The 25,040-nt window shown below is 34.0% G+C and overlaps 1 long non-coding RNA gene across 2 annotated transcripts in view; it reads right to left on the reverse strand.

Moving 5' to 3' along the window:
• The window catches only part of LOC141425555 (uncharacterized), a 104,555-nt gene that overhangs the window by 56,036 nt on the left and 23,479 nt on the right, over nt 1-25,040 (reverse strand). Inside the window, exon 3 of one of the 2 annotated variants that reach the window (XR_012450528.1) lies at nt 22,787-22,922. The exons of the other annotated variant lie outside the window; for it this stretch is intronic. This is a non-coding gene — a long non-coding RNA (uncharacterized lncRNA). Of the gene's footprint in view, nt 1-22,786; nt 22,923-25,040 lie in introns of those variants that run through there. 2 annotated transcript variants of the gene reach the window in all.

Below are 25,040 nucleotides of genomic sequence, written 5' to 3' on the forward strand. Positions count from 1 at the left end.
TAAACATGTAGATTACTTTGGGGAGTATCGACATTTTTACTATGTTGATTCTACCAATCCATGAGCATGGGAGATCTCTCCACTTTCTATAGTCTTCCTCAATCTCTTTCTTCAGAAGTGTATAGTTTTCCTTGTAGCGGTCTTTCACATCTTTTGTTAGGTTTACACCTAGGTATTTGATTTTTTTTGAGGCTATTGTAAATGGAATTGTTTTCATACATTCTTTTTCCGTTTGCTCATTGTTAGTGTATAGAAATGCTAATGATTTTTCTATGTTGATTTTATATCCTGCTACCTTGCTATAGCTATTGATGATGTCTAGAAGCTTCTGAGTAGAGTTTTTTGGGTCTTTAAGGTATAGGATCATGTGGTCTGCAAATAGGGATATTTTGACAGTTTCTTTACCTATTTGTATTCCTTTTATTCTTTCTTCTTGCCTAATTGCTCTGGCTAGGAATTCCAGTACTATGTTGAATAGGAGTGGAGATAGTGGGCATCCTTGTCTGGTTCCTGATTTTAGAAGGAATGGTTTTAATTTTTCTCCGTTAAGTGTAATGCTGGCTGTAGGTTTGTCATATATAGCTTTTATAATGTTGAGGAACTTTCCTTCTATTCCTAGTTTTCTTAGAGCTTTTATCATGAAATGATGTTGGATCTTATCAAAGGCTTTTTCTGCATCTATTGAGATGATCAAGTGGTTTTGCCCAAACTCTTAAGTTGATACAAGAAAGAGTAGGAAATACTCTGGAGTTAGTAGGTATAGGTAAGAACTTTCTCAATGAAACCCCAGCAGCACAGCAACTAAGAGATAGCATAGATAAATGGGACCTCATAAAACTAAAAAGCTTCTGTTCATCAAAAGAAATGGTCTCTAAACTGAAGAGAACACCCACAGAGTGGGAGAAAATATTTGCCAATTATACATCAGACAAAGGACTGATAACCAGAATATACAGGGAACTTAAAAAACTAAATTCTCCCAAAACTAATGAACCAATAAAGAAATGGGCATGTGAACTAAACAGAACTTTCTCAAAAGAAGAAATTCAAATGGCCAGAAAACACATGAAAAAATGCTCACCATCTCTAGCAATAAAGGAAATGCAAATTAAAACCACACTAAGATTCCACCTCACCCCTGTTAGAATAGCCATCATCAGCAACACCACCAACAACAGGTGTTGGCGAGGATGTGGGGAAAAAGGAACCCTCTTACACTGTTGGTGGGAATGTAGACTAGTACAACCACTCTGGAAAAAAATTTGGAGGCTACTTAAAAAGCTGGACATCGATCTACCATTTGATCCAGCAATACCACTCTTGGGGATATACCCAAAAGACTGTTACTCCAGAGGCACCTGCACATCCATGTTTATTGCGGCACTATTCACAATAGCCAAGTTATGGAAACAGCCAAGATGCCCCACCACTGACGAATGGATTAAGAAAATGTGGTATCTATACACAATGGAATTTTATGCAGCCATGAAGAAGAACGAAATGTTATCATTTGCTGGTAAATGGATGGAATTGGAGAACATCATTCTGAGTGAGGTTAGCCTGGCTCAAAAGACCAAAAATCGTATGTTCTCCCTCATATGTGGACATTAGAGCAAGGGCAAACACAACAAGGGGATTGGACTATGAGCACAGGATAAAAGCGAGAGCACACAAGGGAGGGGTGAGGATAGGTAAGACACCTAAAAAACTAGGTAGCATTTGTTGCCCTTAATGCAGAGAAACTAAAGCAGATACCTTAAAGCAACTGAGGCCAATAGGAAAAGGGGACCAGGAACTAGAGAAAAGGTTAGATCAAAAAGAATTAACCTAGAAGGTAACACCCATGCACAGGAAATCAATGTGAGTCAATGCCCTGTATAGCTATCCTTATCTCAACCAGCAAAACCCCTTGTTCCTTCCTATTATAGCTTATACTCTCTCTACAACAAAATTAGAGATAAGGGCAAAATAGTTTCTACGGGGTATTGAGGGGGGAAGCGGGAGGGGGTGTAGTGGGTGGTAAGGGAGGGGGTGGGGGCAGGGGGGAGAAATGAACCAAGCCTTGTATGCACATATGAATAATAAAAGAAAAATGAAAAAAAAAAAAAAACAAAACCATGAAATGACAGGCGATGCCACACCACAGGAGAAGCAAAGACAAGAAAGTAGACAGTAACACTGATTCAGCTGCACACAATCAAACCCTTAAACAACAAAGACAATTAAATGACAGGAATCACCACATACCTATCAATATTAACACTGAATTTTAATGGACTTATCCACCATCTAAAGACACTGTTTGGCAAACTGGATTAAAAAGGAAGATCCAACAATCTGTTCCTTACAGGAAACCCAACTCATCAATAAATATAAGCATAGGCTTAGGGTGAAAGGCTGGAAGAAGGTTTATCAAGCCAATGGCCCCCCCAAAACAGGCAGGGGTAGCAACACTTACCTCAGACAAAGTAGACTTCAAACCTACATTGATCAAATGAGATAAAGAAGGTCATATCATACTAATAAAGAGGGAAATACACCAAAAGGAAATAACAATTATCAATCTATATCCACCCAACGTTGGTGCACCCAATTTCATCAGATGTACTCTGAAGGACCTAAAAGCATATATAGACTCCAACACAGTGGTAGCGGGAGACTTTAATACACCTCTATCACCCATAGATAGGTCATCCAAACAAAAATCAATAAAGAAATCCTAGATCTAAATCACACCATAGATCAAATGGACCTACCTGATGTCTACAGAACATTTCATCCAACTTCTTCACAATATACATTCTTCTCAGCAGCCATAAACCTTCTACAAAACTGATCATATCTTAGGGCACAAAGCAGCCCTCAGCAAATATAAGAAAATAGAAATAATCCCATGCATTCTATCTGATAACAATGCATTAAAACTAGAACTCAACAACAAAAACAACAGTAAAAAACAAGCAAACAGTTGGAAGCTGGACAACACATTGCTCAATGATCAATGGATCGTTGATGAAATAAAAGAAGAAATTAAAAGGTTGCTGTAAGTTAATGAAAATGAAAACATGACCTACCAGAACCTATGGGACATAGCAAAGGCAGTCCTGAGAGGAAAGTTTATAGCCATGAGTGCATATATTAAAAGGACAGAAAGATCTCAAATCAATGACCTAAGCTTCATCTCAAACTCCTAGAAAAACAAGAACAAACAAATCCCAAAACAAGCAGAAGGAGAGATATAAATAAATGCCTAAATCAATAAAATAGAAACAAACAAAAAAAACCATACAAAGAATCAATGAAACAAAAAGTTGGTTCTTTGAAAAAAATAAATAAGATTGACAGACCCCTGGCAAACCTGACTAAAATGAGGAGAGAAAAAACCCAAATCAGTAAAATCAGAAATGTAAAAGGGGAGATAACAACAAACACCACGGAAATCCAGGATATCATTAGAGATTACTTTGAGAACCTGTATTCTATTAAATTTGAAAATCTTGAAGAAATGGACAGATTTCTAGATACTTATGACCATCCAAAATTGAATCAAGAGGCTATTAATCACCTGAATAGATCTATAACACAAAATGAAATTAAAGCAGCAATAAAGAGTCTCCTAAAAAAGAAAAGTCCAGGACCTGATGGATTCTCTACTGAATTCTATCAGACCTTTAAAGAAGAACTAATACCAACTCTCCTTAAACTGTTCCAGGAAACAGAAAGGGAAGGAACACTGCCTAACTCATTTTATGAAGCCAATATTACTCTCATCCAAAAACCAGACAAAGACACCTCCAAAAATGAGAACTATAGGCCAATCTCCTTAACAAACATCGATGCAAAAATCCTCAATAAAACAATGGCAAACCGAATTCAACAACACATCAGAAAGATCATTCAACATGACCAAGTCGGCTTCATCCCAGGAATGAAGGGGTGGTTCAACATATAAAAAACAAAAAAACTGTCTGTATGAACTACATTTCTAGCCAGCTCCATCTGCTTTCATTTTCCAAACAGCCTGGTGAAGCAAACTGAGATAACCAGGTAATAAAATAGTTGAGTGAACCACTACCTTCAGAATACCACCAAAATATAAGGTTTTATAGTAATATGTAACACCAGAGATTAAAATCTAAAATTTTTTTTTCATAGGTTCAAGTTTCACGATTCTTTATCAAAATAAAGAGACTTAACTAACATGCCTTGCTAAGAGTTGTGTGTCTAGCATCACAATGTAGGTTACAGAAATCTTTATTTGAAACTGTAAACTGCAAGGCATAGTACAGGTATGGATAGTTCTGATGAATCAAATAAAAGAATGGACAAATATGACTAAGGCACTATAAAAATGCTTACATATGTTACAAAAATTAATATTCATCAAATTAAAGGAATCATGGAAGATAGGTTACCGGTAACTTTTTTTTTTTTTGAGGTACTGAAGTTTGAACTCAGGGTCCCAATGCTCCTTAGGCAGGAACTCTGTCACTTAAGCCACTCTACCAGACCCAATGACAACTGTTTTAAATAGGAAAACATCATGATCTCATATTTATTTCAGATACAGAGAATTCCTAATAAGCACTATCTTTCCTACAGTGAATTAAGCTTAACATATGAAATTCATAGTATGATAAGTCAGTTGCAAAAAAAAATGTCAATTTTTCTACTCTATGTATTGATGATTTTGCATTAGGACTCTGTAGCTTCTCCCTACAAGATGAAATCTAATAAACCTCAAGTTACATCTGGCATGGCTTTGTATCTTCTTTTAGTCAGAAGAATGTGGCTTCAAGACTTTCTTGCTCTTGCTCTCTTTCTGGGAATAGTGCCAAGCCTCCACATGAATATTCCTAGTTCAGCTTGTTGGATGATGACGGACACTTGGCCCAGTTACTAATCTTGAATCAGCCAAAAGCCAAACACCAAGTGTGAGAGTGAAGCCATAATAGACGTCTTAGTCAACCTGCTAGTTGACCTCAGACCGTAAGAGAGCCTACCTAAGATCTTCAGAATCACGAACCTGGCCTATAGACTCATGAATTATTTCTATTGTTGTTGTAAACTATGGAAAACTGGGTCCCATAGTTTGACTCCTTGTTTTTGTAAATGAAGTTTCAGAAACAGATGTCTACTAGTTATAATGGAGACCTTATGACTTGCAAAGACCAAAGTATTTCTATCTGGTCATTTGCAAAAGTAATTGCTTTCCCCCAGGCTAAGCCACTACATTTTGAGTATATTATTAACCGAGAATAGGAAAACACATCTAGTAAAATATATATTTCCAGTAATGTTTGTTGTCATTAAATATCACACTACAATTTTCCCCCTAATTTATAATAATCTCTAGACCCTCCAAGTTTTACAGTGATTTCTGAAAAAATATTTCATTGTTCATTATTTATAAGCCATCACAGCATTGTGTGCAAAAAATCTAGCATTGCACAATCTGATGAAAATCCTTATCTTTATGCAGCTTACATTGTAGGATACAGAGGCAGAGAGGACATACACATAGACACACATCCACAAACCCAGGTAAGTGCACCTAGTCTGAACCACGTGAAATCACCAGTTTTGTAGGAAAAATATTTAAATGTTAATAAATTCATATAGTGAAAAGTAGAATTATTCCAAATGGCAATGGGTGTAGTTGAGGTGCTTTGAAAGAAATAGGAATGTAACAGAATAAAATTGTAGAAGGATATAAAGTAGTAAAACTCCACATTTAGGAGAAGATAATCTCAAAGAGAAAGAGTGATAAGAGCAGTAGTCTGGAAATAGGAGGGGATCTGGTCAAATGATGGGAAAAAGACAAAGAAGGTCATAATAAGTAAGAAGGGTAGTATATTGGAGATCAGAGAGATAATGTGTGGGTGACAAACTCAGTAAGTTGTGCTGACCAAAGTGTTAGCCACTACTGGGCACTTAAAATGTAGTTATCTTAATAGATGTTATGTAAATGTTACTACACACCAGATTTTGAATATTTGGTATAAAAAGTGTTAAATTTCTTAATGATTTTTCTCATGGCCAAAGTGAGCTGGTCCCTTGACCTGACTGGAAGCTACTGGGATTGAGAAAAAAGACACAGACAGACATATAGAAAATCTTGGGGTTGGGTGGGTCCAGCACTCCTGATGAGAGATGCTGGTGACCCACTCCGCCTTCAAGCGCATTTATTTATACAGCAAGTGTGGGAAAGCCAAGTGAAGTGCAGGTTGAGTTCTCATGGGTTTAGTTGCATAGGTGACAGAAACCAGCTCTGGTGTGTTATTTACTACAGACTATCCTGACTACGTCAGTATGTTGTGTTTTTCTTACAAGGCAGCCTTGCTGAACCTTGCCTCCTCTTGGATGGGTCCCTGCCTATCAGCCAAGAGGTCCTTTGACAGAGCTGTGCTCATGGCAAGGTCTATCTCCACTGCCTCAGTCTCCCTACTTGCAAAGCAGCCTTGCTGAACCTTACTTACCTCCTTTGTGCCAGAACTTGCCTTCTCAACACAAAGGTCTTTGACACAGCTTTGCACATGTCAAAGTCTTCTCAGTCTATTTAGTTACTGGTCTCCCACAGATTTTTATAATGATTAAAAGTCAAATTAGTAATGTCTTGTATGAGTTAAATAAGATGTCAAAATTAATTATTGATCTTTTATTTTTACTATGTTAAATGTGTGGCTTCAAGAATATGTGAGTTTTAACATGCAGACTACTTATTTCTTTTGGGCTGTTCCTGTGTAGAGAGTTAGAGTCCAATGATATGGCTGTAACTTTTACTTTTGGTGATAAAAGTCATCACTGAGTTTAGTGTGTTATGAGGCAGTTGCAGAAAAAGAGGTAGACCAGTTTGGATGGCGTCTGATTAATCTGAGCAGGAAAAGATGATAGGGAGTAGGAACAGATGGAAGCAACAAATAGCAATGCTGAGGAGTGTTCAGATTTTGATATATTTTGAGGGTGGAATCAGTGATATTTGCTGATATATTTAATATAGTTTGTGGAAAAGGGGTGAGGGATGTCAAATATAGGTCTATGATTTAGATCTGAGTAACTGAAAGAATATAGATAAGGGAGACAAAGAAGATATAAGGAACACATTTAGAGTAAGAAAGATTCATTTTGAGATATGGTAAGGATGAAAATGTGTTCTAAAAATCTGGGTATTTATCTATTTATCTGTGTTACAGGAGTGAGATCAAGACTGGCAATTTTGAATTGTGATTCATCAGCCTTTAGAAAGAATCTAAAGTCATGGAATGAGTACCTGTGAGGAAACACCAACAGATGGGTATGAGACCAGCAAACTAGTGAGAAGAGAAGAAAAACAGTGGTTAGTGGGAGGCAAGTAAGGAGAATTTTTCAAGGAATTGGGAATGATTATCTGTGTCTGACTAGGTCTGAAGATTAATTATGAATTTTTGCAAAATATAGGGCATTTACATTCTTTTTTGTAAAAACAGCTTTGGTTGAGTGTTATGAATGGAATGGACTAAAGAGAGAAAAAATAGAGATAGCAAATATTGAAAACTTTACCCAATAATTTTGCTAATCAGAAAAGCAGGAACTTTTAACGATATATGAAATAGAATATGGAGAGCCAACAAAAAATTTGCCAATCCCTAAATAAATTACCAAAATCTAAAATAAAGTATCTAAGTTTCTTTTAGGTTTTTAAATTTTAGGCTTTACGAGACATTTTGTTTGTAGAAAAATGAGCAGAAAATACGAAGTTTTTATATACCTTCCCTTACTCCAATTATCCCCCCTCACAATTTTCCTGTTATGTTACATTAGTGTGGAATGTTTATTACCATTGATGAAGTAATATTTGTATATTGCTGTTAGCTAAAGTCCACAGTTTAGAGTTCAACTTTTGTGTTGAATATTCTGTGGATTTTGAAAAATTATATATATACATAATATGTATATATATACACATATATATGTGTATATACATATATATATATAACAATTACAATACAGGACAATTTCAGTTAAGTGCCTTATAATTCCCCAGTGCTTTATTTACCTTTCCATCCCTTCTGATGGGTCCTGGAAAACAGTGATCTGTTTATACTGTCCACAGTTTTGGTTTTTCCATAAATTACCCTTTAAAGTTCATCCACATCTTCTTATGGCTTTCTAGCTTATTTCTTTTTAATCACTGAATATTATTCCATTGAACAGATACAATACAGTTTATTCATTCATTTATTAAATGACATCTTGTTTGCTTCCAGGTTTTGGCAGTGATGAACAAAGATGCCAAAAGCATTTATGGTCAGGTTTTTGTGCAGACATAAGTTTTCATATCATTTGAGTTAGCAGCAAAGCATGCAATTTGTGGATCATATGAAAAGAATATGTTTCATTTTGCAGCAAATGACCAAATTTTCTTCCAACTTGCCTATGCCGTTTGGTGTGCCCATCAGCAATGAATGAAAGTTCCTGCTGCTTTATATTGTTACCAACATTTGCTATTGTCATATCTTGGTTTTATCTATTCTGTGTTCACTCATATTTCACTGATATTTTAATTTTCCATCACTTGATGCTGTGCATCATTTTATATGCACATTTTTCATCTATGCACTTGTAAATCTTTTGTTCATGCTATAATTTTGTTGATCGAATTCTTATTGTTGAGTTTTGAGGGTACTTGGAATACTTTTGCTTATAGCCCATTATCAGATGTCTTTTGGAATTATTTTCTCTTATTCTGTGACCTTCTTCTTTTCTCTTGATGTTTTTAACAGGGTAACTTTTACATTTTAATGAAATCTACCTGTTTTCTTTACATGTCATGATTTTGGTGTTGTATCTACACAGTCTTTACTTAACCCCAGATCCAGACCTATTTTCATGTCCTGGGATTAGATTTTCTCTTATATTATCTCTTACAGTTTTACATTGACATAATGGTTTATGATCCACTTTGAATCAATGTTCACAAAAACTGTGACATCCGTCTTTATTCATGTCACTGTATGTGGATACCCAGGTGATCCAGTATCATTTGTTTAAAAGACTATCCTTTCCATTACTAGAAGCATGTCTTTACAGGGTATATCTTACCCTAGACATTTTATCTCATCATTTTCTGTCTGCTTGTGTGAGGTTAGCCACTTTTCTCTAATATGTGCCATGCCGTGATGCTGTGTCTTACCTGCATGGGAGTAGAAGCAGTAGAGCCAAGTGATCACTTACTGAAACTGAAATGAAAATAAATTTTCCCTCTCTTAAATTGTTTCTCTCAGGTATTTGTCACAGCAATGAAAACCCAACACATATATTGACATTTTGCTCTTTACTTTCAACTTTGGTTAGAACCATCGTTATGTTACCTACAAACTGTACATTCTCACAATTCTTTCCTCTAGTTTTCCCATCTATCTTGGAAAAAATGAAGACTTTCTCCCTAAACAAACAACATACCTAATACGGCATAAATACTGAGATAAATATTGTTAGCATTTGAATGTCCCTTCCAAAATTCATTTTGAAATTTAATTGCCCTTGTTACAGTATTAAGAGGTGGCAAATTAAGAAATGAACAGATCTGTTCTCATGAATGAATTAATGTTTTTATCACAGGAGTGTGTTAGTTTTTAACGGTAATTCAGTCCCCATTTTTTCTCCATCTCTCCACATGTTTTCTCACCGTGATACCTTCTGCTGCGTTTTGATTCAGTGAGAAAGTCCACATCAGAGGTGACCTCTTGTTCTTGGACCCGGCCTCCAGAACCATGAGCCTAAGAAACTTCTATTTCTTATAATTTATTCAATCTGTTGCATTCTTTTATAATTTCAGAAAGGCACTAAGACACATCAACAAAGAAAAAACACAGAAGGAAAGCTAGTTGACAATCAACTCTGTGTGAGAGGAATTGATTTGATTTGTATTTTCTTCTTTATGTTTTTGATATTTTTTAAAATCTGCACTGCATATGAATCCATCTTATCAACAGAAAAATTTACCCTACTTACAATTTATTTGAACAGAATACTTAAGCCTTTAGAAATTCTTGTCATTTTTCTAAAATGATATCCATGGAGAATCAGAATGCATTGCTATTTAAAAATTAATGGTTTACTATTGAGTTAAAATTTTATAAACTCGCTTAACCCGTTTGAGGTAACAATAAAACATAGTTTTCCCTTCAGCAATGTGAAATAATTGTATTTTATGGATTTAAGTGGGTTGATAGAAGTTAATATTTTACTATATATAGATTTAATTTCTGATATAAAGCTTATAAAGCTTCTCATTCATGTAAAATCCTTCTGCCTAATAATCCATTTAAAGAATAAAAGGTGTTTTTTACATATGCCTTCTGTTGCAGGTGCTGTGTATCCCGTTCAAAGGACACCTTTGTTAAATAATATGGACTTAGAAACATGGAGCTATAAAACAGATTGTTGATACTCTAATGGTGTCTGTCTTTCTTGGCTATGATGGTCCTAATAGTGTCATCTGTCAGCAGTTCTTCCCTTCTCCTTTGCCACTGAATAAGCAGCATACAGAGTCAAGCCAAAAATGGAGATGCAATATTAGATACCATCTGTGTTGCTCATCTGATATCAATCCAAGTTATTCTCAAGCCAATCATGGAACCAAGTGAAGAATTTGATTGTGAAAGGGTGAGGAATGAAAAAGACATGAATCTAGAAGATTTGATCAAGTTTCCAGGTACAAAGGGATAGTTTGTACCTATTTGTAAACTCCATTATGGAAAAAAGATTTTAATCTTAGAATACTCTAACTGCACAGAGGTGGAAAAATGTAAATAAGTGCACAAGCATGTTCATATATATAAACACACATGGAAGTGTTCGCTTGTTTATAAAAAGAGATTTATTTAGCAAATTATCTTCTAATTTAAAATGCAGATAATGAGAAACTGGGTGTATATATGTAAGAATTTAATTCTAAAACACTTATTTCTCAAAATGGTTGAAGATCACAGGTAAATTATAGCTCTATGACCCAATGATTGACATCATTTTAGTAAGTAAGCCACTACTGATCTATCGCAAAGCACATGAATAAGCCAGTTGTTTGATTAAAAATAAGTTGTAAAGATGAAAAGCCACACCATCTTTATTTTGTTTTGTTTCTTTTTAAAATGTGGTTTTTATCATTGACCACTTTTATCTACTTTCACGGATTTCTTTTCTCTTTCCAACATATTTTGACCAGTGTTCTTGATTTATGTTGTGGGACTAGAGGCAATACATAGCACAGATCAAGATAAATGTCTATAATTTTAAATATTATGACATTTAAATGTTGATTTTTGGTCTTTAACAGGTTTTATTTCTATCATATTTAAATAAGCAGAAGACAGAGAAACCTCACTTTTTTTTAATTTTTTTTTTATTATTGATATGTGCATACAAGGCTTGGGTCATTTCTCCCCACTGCTCCCACCCCCTCCCTTACCACCCACCCCGTCCCCTCCCTCTCCCCCCTACTCCCTCGAGAGCCAGCAGAAACTATTTTGCCCTTATCTCTAATTTTGTTGAAGAGGGAGTATAAGCAATAATAGCAGGGAACAAGGGTTTTAGCTGGTTGAGATAAGGATAGCTATACAGGGAGTTGACTCACATTAATTTCCTGCGCATGTGTGTTACCTTCTAGGAAACCTCACTTTTTAACACAAGTGAGTCATATAGTTTTAGAGTTGAAAACTTATTTCTGTAGGATGCATTACTGAGCTCTATGTGATTACCGAAATGAATGTGTGTATACATGAATGTGTGAAGAGTACAAGCATAGAAATACTGGTATGAAATCCCTTCCCCCATAACTACCTTCTCTTACAGATATATAAACTTTTATGAACAAAATACATCTAATTTGAGTTACATAAGCAATTTATAATTCAAAATGAAATATTTTTCAATTCTATTACTTGAAAAGTATTTATTAGTTTAAAAATCTGATCAAAGTATGTTATGTGCATTATGGATATGTGACAATGAAATTGTGTATTTCATACAATTAGCATATGGTAATAAATAAATTATTTCTCCCCAAATAACCTGTACTTTCACACTGGAGAAAAGTAGAAATCATCAAGTATTATATAATTGATCCATTGTAAGAACTTTTGTAAATGCCACAATGTACACCCAGCACAATAACAAAAAAGAAAAGAAAAAGGAAACAAAAAAAATGACCATAAAGTGTTATCAAAGCATATATTATTCTTAAAGATTGTTAAACAGCATTTAAACCCCAGCAGCATAGCAACTAAGAGATAGCATAGATAAATGGGATTTCATAAAACTAAAAAGCTTCTGTTTATCAAAAGAAATGGTCTCTAAACTGAAGAGAACACCCATAGAGTGGAAGAAAATATTTGCCAGCTACACATCAGACAAAGAACTGATAACCAGAATATATAGGGAACTCAAAAAACTAAATTCTCCCAAAATTAATGAACCAATAAAGAAATTGGCAAGTGAACTAAACAGAACTTTCTCAAAAGAAGAAATTCAAATGGCCAAAAAACACATGAAAAAATGCTCACCATCTCTAGCAATGAAAGAAATGCAAATTAAAACCACACTAAGATTCCCCCTTACCCCTGTTATAATAGCCATCATTAGCAACACCACCACCAACAGGTGTTGGCGAGGGTGCGGGGGAAAAAGGAACCCTCTTACACTGTTGGTGGGAATGTAAACTAGTACAACCACTCTGGAAAAAATTTTAGAGGCTACTTAAAAAGCTAAACATCGATCTACCATTTGATCCAGCAATACCACTCTTGGATATATACCCAAAAGACTGTGACACAGGTTACTCCAGAGGCACCTGCACACCCATGTTTACTGTGGCACTATTCACAATAGCCAAGTTATGGAAACAGCCAAGATGCCCCACCACTGACAAATGGATTAAGAAAATGTGGTATCCATACACAATGGAATTTTATGCAGCCATGAAGAAGAATGAAATGTTATCATTTGCTGGTAAATGGATGAAATTGGAGAACATCATTCTGAGTGAGGTCAGCCTGGCCCTAAAGACCAAAAATCGTATGTTCTCCCTCATATGTGGACATTAGATTAAGAGCAAACACAACAGGGAATTGGACTTTGAGCACATGATAAAAGCAAGAGCACACAAGGGAGGGGTGAGGATAGGTAAGACACCTAAAAAATTAGCTAGCATTTGTTGCCCTTAATGCAGAGAAACTAAAGCAGATACCTTAAAAGCAACTGAGGCCAATAGAAAAAGGGGACCAAGAACTAGAGAAAAGGGTAGATCAAAAAGAATTAACCTAGAAGGTAACACCCACGCACAGGAAATTAATGTGAATCAACTCCCTGTATAGCTATCCTTATCTCAACCAGCAAAAACCCTTGTTCCTTCCTATTATTGCTTATACTCTCTCTTCAACAAAATTAGAAATAAGGGCAAAATAGTTTCTGCTGGGTATTGAGGGTGTGGGGGGGAGAGGGAGGGGGCGGAGTGGATGGTAAGGGAGGGAGTAGGGGCAGGGGGAAGAAATGACCCAAGCCTTGTATTCACATATGAATAATAAAACAATAAAAGAAACCAGCATTTAAGAAAGCACAATAATTTAGACAAAAAGTTTGAAAGCAAATATTCTAGAAGATATTTGGTTTTTGTTGGGTACTTAATTTTTATTTTTTCGTATGATGTTTTCAGGTAACTTATATGCTACTCTGAAAAGAAATGTATTATGTTTGAGGGCAAAGATAGATCCTTTTATTTATCTTCCAAGTGATACATTTGTCTTGCTAGGAAAATATTTTAGTAAGAACATAATATAATAGATATATTGCCATGAGCTAGATAACAAGGATTTTGTGTGCTACAATCTATGTTAAATGAAATTTCCTGGAACAAGCCTGACACTTTCAGAAAAAAATACATGCAGTTCTGAATATGAAAAGATTACTCACATATTAGTGAATCTAAAATTATGATTTTCATATTGAAATTACACAAGAATGTATTAAAAGCTTATGCACTCTGACATCAAGCATGTACTTTGAGATCGTATCTCTTCAGTGTTTCTGGATGCTATGTGTCCTTTTTCATGGTTTCAGTTCCCAATTGTGTTACACACAATAACAATGGATAGAAAATATTAAATGGAAAATTTCAGAAATAAGTAATTCACAAGTTTAAATTGTGGGTTGTTCTGTGCAGCATGAAATATTTGTAACAATATATTGTTCTAATTATTCTCTTTATTATTAGTTATTATTTTTAATCTCTTACTGTGACTAAATTATAAATTAACCTTGATCATAGGTATACAAATACAGAATATATATATATAGGTTCTGGTACTGTCCGTGCATGTTTTCAGGAATTCACTAGATGTCTTGGAATGTGCTCCCCACAGAAAAGGACAAAGTACTGTAACACAATACCCCATGGAAGCTCTACAGACCTGGCACAAAATAATACCCACTAAAATATATCTGCTCTCATTATTATAAAACTGATATATAAATATATATATATAATTCAAATTCTATTTTCCTAGATTATACATATCAACATTTAAGAAGGAATTAAAAGTGAATTCAGGGACATGTATTGATTCCCTAATATGAATTTTAACTTCTGCTGATTTTCTCAAGTTTTTCAAAAACAACTAAAATTTTCAAGTGATTTCTTTCTATCATACTTATGAGAACTTCAAAACTTCTACCAAAGTTTGCAGTCATGACAAAGCTTTTAAGCCATATGTTGCAGTACTCATTTAATTCCATTCTTTGTGATTTCAGATAGGATCTGAAAGTACATGCACAAATACTAATAAGAAAATTAAAAATATGTTCATTAGGAAAACTTGAAGCTGCAAAATGGGTGGCATAAATACACTTAAATTATGCATATGTGAAATTCTTTGTTATATATTTGATTGAGAAGCAATCACCAAAAAGTTTCTAAATTCTCGATAAACAGAGATGGGAACATGACTAGTCACACGGAGTAATGGATGACAGTAAAAGTTACATAGAAAAAAAATCTTTAAAATGAGTGCAGCCACAACATATGTGATGAAAATAACAGTCACATATTTAATAATAATAAATACTAGAGCCACATTGCTTTTCCAAACCTATGGCAACTTTTACTGTTAATATGAATATTCAATACTGCAAGTTGCAGAGGTGCAACTGCTCCAGTAAGAAACATTGTATGAACCACTCATTGATGATTTCATTTGTCTCCATGTTTTTCCCCCAAAAACCCAAATAATTACTAAATTAATTGTGATATAATTGCTGAAGCTACTGTTGAGAATACATATATATATATGTATATATATATATATATATATATATATACATATATATATATATATATAAAACATTCGAACTAGCACATTTTTTTACTTATGCTAGTTGTAAACTTTGTATTCTACCTGGAACAGTACCCAGACTCATGCAAGATGTAGTTCTCAGCAGTTCAGTCGTACAGATTTGCTCCTGGCACACTTTGTGTCTCCTGCTCCTATGGCACTTCATATTTCTGTGTTTAAATAACACATTAGACATTACATGGTGATTGTAACAATAAAAGAAAATGTGTCACTCTATTTTTATTCTGAGACCACTGAGAGTATTTACTTGAGTCTAAAATTTAAAGCAGTGAGTGGAAAATGTGAGTGTAATATTTTTCTTTGTTAAAGATATCTTAATGATATCTCTTTGGCAATCTTGAGGGGTCTCATGCTTGCTAGGCAGGCATTCTACTAATTGATCCATTCCACTAGCCTTTTTCTGTGTTGAGTATTTTTGAGATAGGTTGTCATGAAATATTTCCCCTGGCTGGTCTTGAACTGTGATCCTCCTGATCTCTGCCTCCTATATAGCTAGGATCACAGGTGTAAGCCACCAGTGCCCAGCATTAATGATATCTTTTATACTGCAATCTATTACTCTTTTTTTCTTTAATTGTTTTTGTTAAAACTAGAAAAAAGAAAACTACATCTGTTGTACAATTTGCTATTCTCCTGCATTATAACATTTATAGATCTTCCAGATTTATTAAAACTCATTTTTGAGTTATTATAAAATTATTGATGCTGACTATCATGGACCAATTCTAAGTACATACTTTCTTATATAAAAATAAACTGAATTTAGAAGAATTAAAGAGGTACTATTTTCTGTTTGTACTGTATTTCTTCATTTCTTACTTCGTGTTTCTATTGATATGTATATAAAAATGAAGTTGAGCAAAAGAATATATTCACTGACTTCAGGTCTTCTTCAGTCATTAATGTCAGCTCATTTCACAGTTATTGCCAAATATAATTTTGCCATATTAGGAAGAAACAAAACAGGACCCACATCAATTATTCAGTTAGTGGGTATGCTCCACAGTATTGGAGTGGCACACTTTTCCTGTAAAGGCTGACGATATTGAATATTTTAGATTTATAGGCTATTTTGTCTCTGTGATGACTCAATTCTGATGTTGTAGAATAAAACCAGCCACTGACAATAAGTGAGAGTGGCTACTTTCCAATAAAACTTCACTTAGAAAAACTGGTAGCAAACTGAATTTGACTCTTTGGTCATAGTTTGTCTGTGTCCTGTGACATGACCACATTTTCCTTAAGGCACTTTTTCTTAAGACAGACTTAAGTTTGTATGCTCTTCTTAAAGGAGAATATTTCTCAATTTGATTTTTCATCATAATGATATAAAATATATTGTACTGGATTAACCTATGTGAGATGACATAAAAATTCATTTGTATTAAATGAATATTTAAAATAAAATATTTGGTTGGTCAAAATCAATTCACTACATTATAACAAAAGCCGTATTTATACATCTATTTACTTGTACTCTATACTTACAAAAGAATAAAGAAAACTGGAATTGATATTGAATTTTTAAAGTAATTTAAAAAAATTAATTTTGAAATAATTTGTATCATATGGCTATGAAAATTATTAGATTATATGTTACAAAGTAAAAATTCAACAATAACATTTTTAGTAGGTTTTTCTCCCTGCCTTTGGAAAGATTATATTCACCAGAGAAATTGTATTCACTTGGAGAGCTGCTGGATTTCAAATCTAAACATGTTTCTTTTATCATTATCAGTTTTACTTAGCACAGTAAGCTTGCTATCTCCTTCGCTTACTTGTTGCTTACTCTGTTTCATTCTCTGAATGACCAATGTAAAATTATTATCTTTTATGTCTTCCCAGCACTAGACCACACAGTCTAGATTTCGCTATGTTTGTACAAGAGATAAGAAATCTGATTTTTTTTCTTTTTTTTAGTAAGTTCAGTGGTCAATGGTCAAATCTAAGAAGGACTTGACACATGAAGGACACTGTAAAAAAAGTGCAAAAACCAGTTTACTTCAGTAAATGAACACTTTTGTGGACAGTTTTTATCTTTGCTTAGAGAAAATTGGAAAATAATTATATAAGAAATAGATTTTCTTTTCCTTCTTTGTTTTAATAATTTTAAGTAATTTAGAAATAATGGACAAAATATCTCCTGAGTTGTTTATTTAGCATTATGAATTCACATGCCAAATGGATAATTTACCTTAAGTGGGCATAATGTATTTGAATTTCCTATGTTGACATTAAAATATTTTTAAAAATCGACCTTATTATGAGGAAGATGCTAATTTTTCTAATTTTTTCTTTATTCTGGTTTTAAACAAATTTATATATTTAAAGTTTGTGATGATTAACTTGACACAAATTCCTAAAAAAAAGCCGATTGTCGTTGTCCAGGGTGTTTTGCCTTTATCACTTTATCATTGAAGTTCATAGGACAGAGTAGGGAAAAAACGTAATAACTTTTTTATCTTGTTCACTTATAAATACCATAAAAGAAGATTAAAAGAGTATTAATAAATAGAAAGCATAGTCAATCATTTCTCATCTCACACCAAATAAAGTTTATTACTTTGATTTCACAGCACAGACTTACAGAATTGTATCATCTCAATGGTCTTCTTGATTGAGAATAAATGCTTCATTAAATTTAAACATAGCAACCTAATAACAAGAGTAAAACCACAGAGAATAATGACTGACATTAAAGAAGCACATATATTAGTCTTTGGAATACATTCAACTTTTAGATGAAATGCAAAGTATAATTCACAGTTGCATAAAAAATGCAAAGTGTTATGGAATGATGTGAGGACCTAAAAGACACAAACTTATTTTGAGAACAGTTTTCAATGTAAAACAGAAATCTTGCTGATTGCTTTAGAAATAGAAAGTGTAGAAGAAATAAATACTTATGAGCCTGGGCTGCTGTGTTAATTAAATGGATACCAAGGAACATTACTGAGCCCTTAAGGGAGAGAAGCAGAGTGCTCATTGGGAGAAGGGCCTATGAGTTCTGATTTTCAGCTCAGTGAGTTTGAGGAGCCTTGGAGGTCTCAACTGAGTAGGAAGTTGGCTGTACAGATCCCTTTTTTTCTTTTCATAATGCTTAACTCTTCTGGCAAGCACTGAACTACTAAGCTACAACCCAGCCCTGGTGGTATGGAATTGGAGCTCCATAAAGTCTGTGCCAGAGATGACTCAAAACTTTCTCAGTCCTTGCACACAAATTGCTGATGCCTACTTGATTTTTTTATATTACAAAAAGCATTAATTATTCACCAAATTTACTACTTATTCCAAAATATTTTCTTATCTGAATCTAACTATCATCCATTTTACATATTTCATGACTACTTGGCATTTCCAAACCTCCAATTTTGTAAGGGAGAAACTTAACTCACTCTTGAGAGCTTGTTTGGAGGTTCTAGCAGGGGAGCGCGGCTACTCATATACCCTTGACCGAAGAACGGTCCTCCACTATTGGGGATGGTCGTCCTCTTCAACCGAGTGCGCAGCTTCGGGAGGGACGCACATGGAGCGGTGAGGGAGGAAGGGGACACCCGCCTAGCCAGCCAGATCAGCCGAATCAACCCTGGCGATCAATGGGGTGACAAATGTCGCAGCCAGATCGCCCTCACATCCTTAACTCACTCTTAAAAGCCATCTTTGATATTTTAGGATTTCAAGAAACCCAAGGATCATTCTATATAAGCTCTTCTTTCTTCTTGCAATCAGAGACCCATCTGTCAGTTTTTGCATCTAAACTCTTTTGAAATCTATGTGCTTTCTCCATCTGAACTTTCACTTTCTTGCTTTAATTGCTTCCTAAATGGTCCCACATTAACTCTTTTGTATGGCATTGTGTTTTCTAACTGAATTCACAGCTATGTTTCAAGAATATGAATCCCATCATTAACTCTTTTGCTTAAACAACTTCTAATAAATACTCTTCTGTGATTGTATGATAAAGACTTAAAACTTAAAATAGAAAATTGGCATCAAACATCCTTTCTTTTGCCCTAATTGTATCCAGTTTCATTCCTCCTTTCTTCACTTTCATGCACAATGACTAATTTTTCATTTGAAAAGAAACTCCACACTCCTTTTCATATGTGTTTGTGTGCATGTTAAAAATTTTTCAATGTGAAGAGTTAAAACTGAATTAGACTGAAAAGAAAATCATCAGAAATTATATAGACAAGCAGGACAGACAAAAAAGCAGGCAATAAAACTTTTCTCTGGGTTGTAGATGGTAAGATCAGTTCAGTAGTTTCATATCAATATTTGTACAATAATCAGTGAGCTCCAATTTTGTTTCCATTTTTAAAGTTCTGGTTCAAGTTCCCATTTCAAGGAGAAATGTGACTGATATAAACTGGATGATGTACACATTCTTTGGCAAAAAAGACAGAGAATTTTAATTGAAACATTTTAATTTTAATTTTAATTGACATTCCAGTGGAGGAGAGACAATTCTACCAAAATATATTAAGGTACCATTGCAAAAATCTGCAATTTATGATAGGAAAAGTTATAAAAGCCCAATATACTGCCTCAAAATGTTATCCTACTGTTGCTAAGCCTGAAGTACTTTTAATAAATAAGTTAACTGAATTCCTGCTTCTCTATTTAATCTCAGATCAAATACAATACCCTAAGGAAACCTCTCTATATCATCTAATTTTCACACAATACATGAGTATTGTGTATTTTTCCTAAATAACTATCCCTAGAGATTGTACTTAACAATTTATGGTTATTTGACTAGAGGTTAATGGGCATGACTTTCACTGTGGTTTTATCCTCAGTAGAAGACACGGTCCTTATCATACAGTGTGTGTTTGACATACAATGCCTGAATAAATGGATGAGGATGCAGATGCTACTTTATGTCATGAAGGTAAATTAGTATGTTCAGTAAATTGTGAAAAATAATCACAGTATGGGAACATCTCAGGAATGAACAATGTTAGGGACCCAGAGGTACACTCAATCCAGGAGGAAGAAACCATTGAGCCACAGAAGCCATAGAAGAGTGTCTTAAGGAAAATGTGGTCATGTCACAGGGCACAGACAAAAGCAGACAAGGATTGTAAAAGTTACTGGATTTCCTAAAATTAAAAAAAAAAGTTTACTTACGATGTTGGGAGTAAGTTTCAGAGAATGATTGTGAGGAGGCAAGAATGTAGGAAAATAAATTGTCCAGTATATACTCAGGACTGGTAAAGCTGAATCATACAGTAGTTCTAATCTTGGGGGGGGGTTTGGGGGTGACTCCATATTGATTTCTGTAGCAGCTGCACTAAATTACATCCCCACTAATAATATATGAGTACCCTCATTCAAAACTAAAAATAAGCTAGAAAGAAAGAGAGAAGGTAAAAGAGAGAGAGAGAGAGAGAGACAGAGACAGAGAAAGAAAGAGGAAGGAAGTAAAGAAGGAAGGAAGGAAGGAAGGAATGAAAGAAAGATAGGAAGGAAGGAAGGAAGGAAGGAAGGAAAAAGACAAAAGAAAAAAGGAAAGGAAAAAGAAGACTAGAAAACAAAACAAAACAAAAAAGAAAAAGACAGGTCTAGAGGTTCCATACAGAATGGGTTGGAAATAAAGTGTGGAAATCAGGAATTTGTAAACAAGGTAAAAGAAAATAATAATGATAAGATTGAAACACATTAAAGACAGTTTACTTTTTAAATTAATAATAAGGTAATTCTTTAGAGTAAACTTAAGATCACAACAAAATTAGAAAAAGGTATAGATTTTCCTTGTACCACCTGCCTTACAATATCAGCCAAGGTCTATATTCAATATGAGGGTTCATTATGGGATATTCTTGCAACTTCATCTACTATCTTTGTAGTTTTGCCTTTTAGACAATATGTCATATAGCTAGAATCACACGATATGCAGCATTTTCAGATTGGTTTCTTTTCATTTAGTAATGTGTCTCTAAGATTTCTCCATGACTGTTACTAGCTTGATTTTGGTTTTTGGGTGGGTTTTTTTTTTTTTTGTCTTTTTTTCCTTTTTTAAACACCAAAAATAACATTCCATTATTGGATGCATTATTTACCCATTCTCCTACTGAAGGGCATGTAGCTAGCTTCTGAGTTTGGGCAAATATCAATAGATTTGCTCTAAACATCTATGTGCAGGTTTATGTGTACACACAAGCTTTTAGAGTAAATACCAGAAAAAATGCAGCACTGGATTAGAGTGTGTCTAATTTTAAAAGGAAAGTAAGTACCAAATTCCATTCCAAAGTGCCTTTAGCATTTCACATTGCTACCGGTAACAAATTTATTGTTGCTACACACTGTCACCAGAATTTGGTGTGATAGTGTTCTAGATTTTGAGTATTTTAATAAATGTGCAATGATATTTCCTTGTCACTTTAATTTGCATTCTTGATTGTGTATGCTGTGGAGCATCTTGTGTTTTAACTTATTTGCCATTTATATAACTTTTTTGGAGAGGTGACTGTCAAGGTTTTTGTCTCATATTTAATCAAGTTGCTGTTTTCTTATTATTGAGACTCTATTTATCTTCATCCTACAACATCAAACTTAATTAGTCACATAATGAATTCATAGGTTGCCAAAGGCAAATGAGGATTTTATTTTTTTTCAAGACATAATAAATAACAATCATGCCATATTTTAAATAGTCAAGGATTGCATATAAATATTTTATGATATTCATCTGCTTAGAGTCTCACAACAAACTGAATTAGCTTAATAAACTTTCTTAAGATGAACTTTGAAATGATGCAAAATGAATATGCAAGTAACATCAATTTTTTTCTTAATTGCATTCAGCAGAGACAAGATTGCTCAAAAGTAACATGAAAAGTTCTTTTAATTAAAATTCTTGTAAGAATAAATACAGGTTCACGTGTGATTTTTAAGACATTATACAGAAACATTCCTTGTATATTTTGTCCTATTTCTTCCAAGGGTAACATTTTGTAACACTATCGTATAGTAGTATGACAAAGATATTCATAGTGGTATGTACTCTGATCATATTCAGATTTAATCAGTTTTAGTTGTACTCATTTCTGTGTACCTTTGTGTGCAAGTTGGTTGAATTCTGTACAATTGTGTGACATGTTTGGATGTATGTATTTACCACAACAGTCAAGATTCTGAACAATTTAAACACCACTTGCATAAGACACTTTAAATGCCAGATTATGTGAGGTATTTTATTTTTCTACCTAAGAAAATAGATTTTAAAAAGACTCTTTTCCCTGTTGACACTATAAAACCATCCAGTCATAAACTGATGAATCAAATTTTTCCGAAATAAAACATTAGGACCATCGGATGAAGCATCACATCTTTATTTTATTCCATTCATTGAAATGTAACTATCAACTATTTGCATACAAATTGCAAGTTAGAACATCAGTTTCTAAGACATTCCCAGTATGATACTAGAATCAACTTAATAGGTTGGAGATTGAGACACAGGACAATAGACATTGTGCAGGAACTGATTCAGTTCATAATCACTTCCAAAGTTTCTCTCTGCCTGCCTACCTGAAAAACAAACAAAACCAAGCAAAAGCTCATGTATAATTTTATGAGCAAGGACATTACACTCACTTTATATGGGAAATGTATGTTTCCCCAATGTAAAACATTTATGTAAAATGAATGGTTACTGTGTAATTACTTAAGTTACAGTAATTGTAATATATCATGTATAAATATAAGCATAGTTACATCATGTTGAAGTAAAGAAATATGTATTTTACTGCTAGAGAATGCATTTATATAATGTGCATGTTTAAAATATAATTATTCATGTAACTATGCTGTACAAATATGTAGTTATATATTGTACTAGCTACATATTTTACTAGAATTTAAAAATTTTTAAAGAGAATTACTACTTGCATTTGCAATATTTTTGGCAGAGCTCAGAGAGAGCTAGTGAGTGAGAGAGAACAAAAATAGAGCACATTTACAGTAATCTTCCACATGAAATGTTTTCTATGACAAAAGTTGGACTCATATGATTAAATTTTCTTCCTTACTTCCCTTTTCTATGCCTAGGGCATTTCATTTATGTATTACTATAGGAAGTGAGTTCCTCCCTAATGCTACACATTCCATGTCCATGGAGACTAAGGCATCATTATTTCTGGCTAAAAGACAATTGGACTTAATTTCAGAGTCATGGATGGAGAAATCAGGGCCTCTACTTGTTAGAGTGGATTTTTTTGTGGAATTTATTAGGTTTCTTCTTGTCCCTATTTAGGGCCAGTGTGCTAGTCCATTTTCTGCCACTATAAGAAAATGCCTGAGACATAAACAGGTTTATTTACATAAAAGTTCTGGAGGTTTGAAGTCATAATGCCAGCATCAGCTTGGCTCTAGTGAAGGCTTAATGGAAGATAGTATCAGAGTGTCCAAACATTTGGGAAATTTGAATTCTCTAGACTCTTATTATAACTTTAATGGACAAAATAAAAAGTTGAACATGAAGGAAAACAAGTGGAAATCTACTTAAATTGTCTTTTTTCTTTTTTTTAAATGAAGACAAAGCATTTTTGCTAGTTAAGGATAGCTACACAGAGAGATTCCTACTATTGCTTTCATGTATACATGTGTTATGAGCCATGTTGAATCAACTCTAACTCAATGATCTTTACATTGGTTCCTGATCCCCTGCTCATGATAACCTCTGTCATTTTAAGGTTTCTATATTAGTTCCTCTGGAACGTTTTCATGTTTTGGGTTTTCTGCCTATTCCTATATCTCCCATGTGTACTCTCCCCTTGTGATGTGACCCAAGTCCAACAATATTGCTGCATTTGCCCTAGATCTAATGTCCGCATATGAGGGAGAACATACGATTTTTGGTCTTCTGAGCCTGGCTGGCCTTGCTCAGAATGATGTTCTCCAGTTCCATCCATTTACCTCCAAATGATTAGATTTCATTCTTTAAATTGTCTTTTCAGAGGAAGTATTTTTTTAATTGTTGTGCTGGGTGGGGGTACATTGCAGCACTTACTAAGGTTCTTACAATGTATCAAATATATCATACTTGAATTCACTCCCTCCACTACTCTCTTTCATCCCCTCTTCCCTGATTTCTGGAACAGTTTCAACAGGTATCTTTTTTGCATTCCCATACATGTATATACATCATTTGCACCATATTTTTCTTCATGTCTAGAGGATATTTTTGTTGCTATGTGGGCAGAGAAACATGGTAGAACATACATTCCTCTTAGGGAACAAAAAAATAAGAAACAAACAGGCATTAACTTTACACAAGTAAGGCAGATTTAGAATTTTCTAAAATGACCCTTCCTATAATCTATATTTATCATGATGCCACTAATCTAGCTTGAATACAGATATCTTCTCTTGATTACTATAGCAGTCATCTAATTGGTATTCCTGCTGCCAAATCCACTAGGTTCTCCATTAACTTTGCTAAGTAATTGCATTACAGCAATATTACTATGTCTTGTAACACTTGTACTAGATTTAAGTGTCTAAAAGTTAGGGACTGAATCATCCTAATTGCCATATACACCAGAACTGAGGCCCTCAGTAACTGGCAATGATTTTTTAAAACGATGATCATTTGGCTAGAAGTCACTCAAATCAAGCAATCATTATGTATAGCATTTTAATATGTTA

Source organism: Castor canadensis, chromosome 8 (assembly GCF_047511655.1).
Source record: "Castor canadensis chromosome 8, mCasCan1.hap1v2, whole genome shotgun sequence".
Taxonomy (NCBI): domain Eukaryota; kingdom Metazoa; phylum Chordata; class Mammalia; order Rodentia; family Castoridae; genus Castor; species Castor canadensis.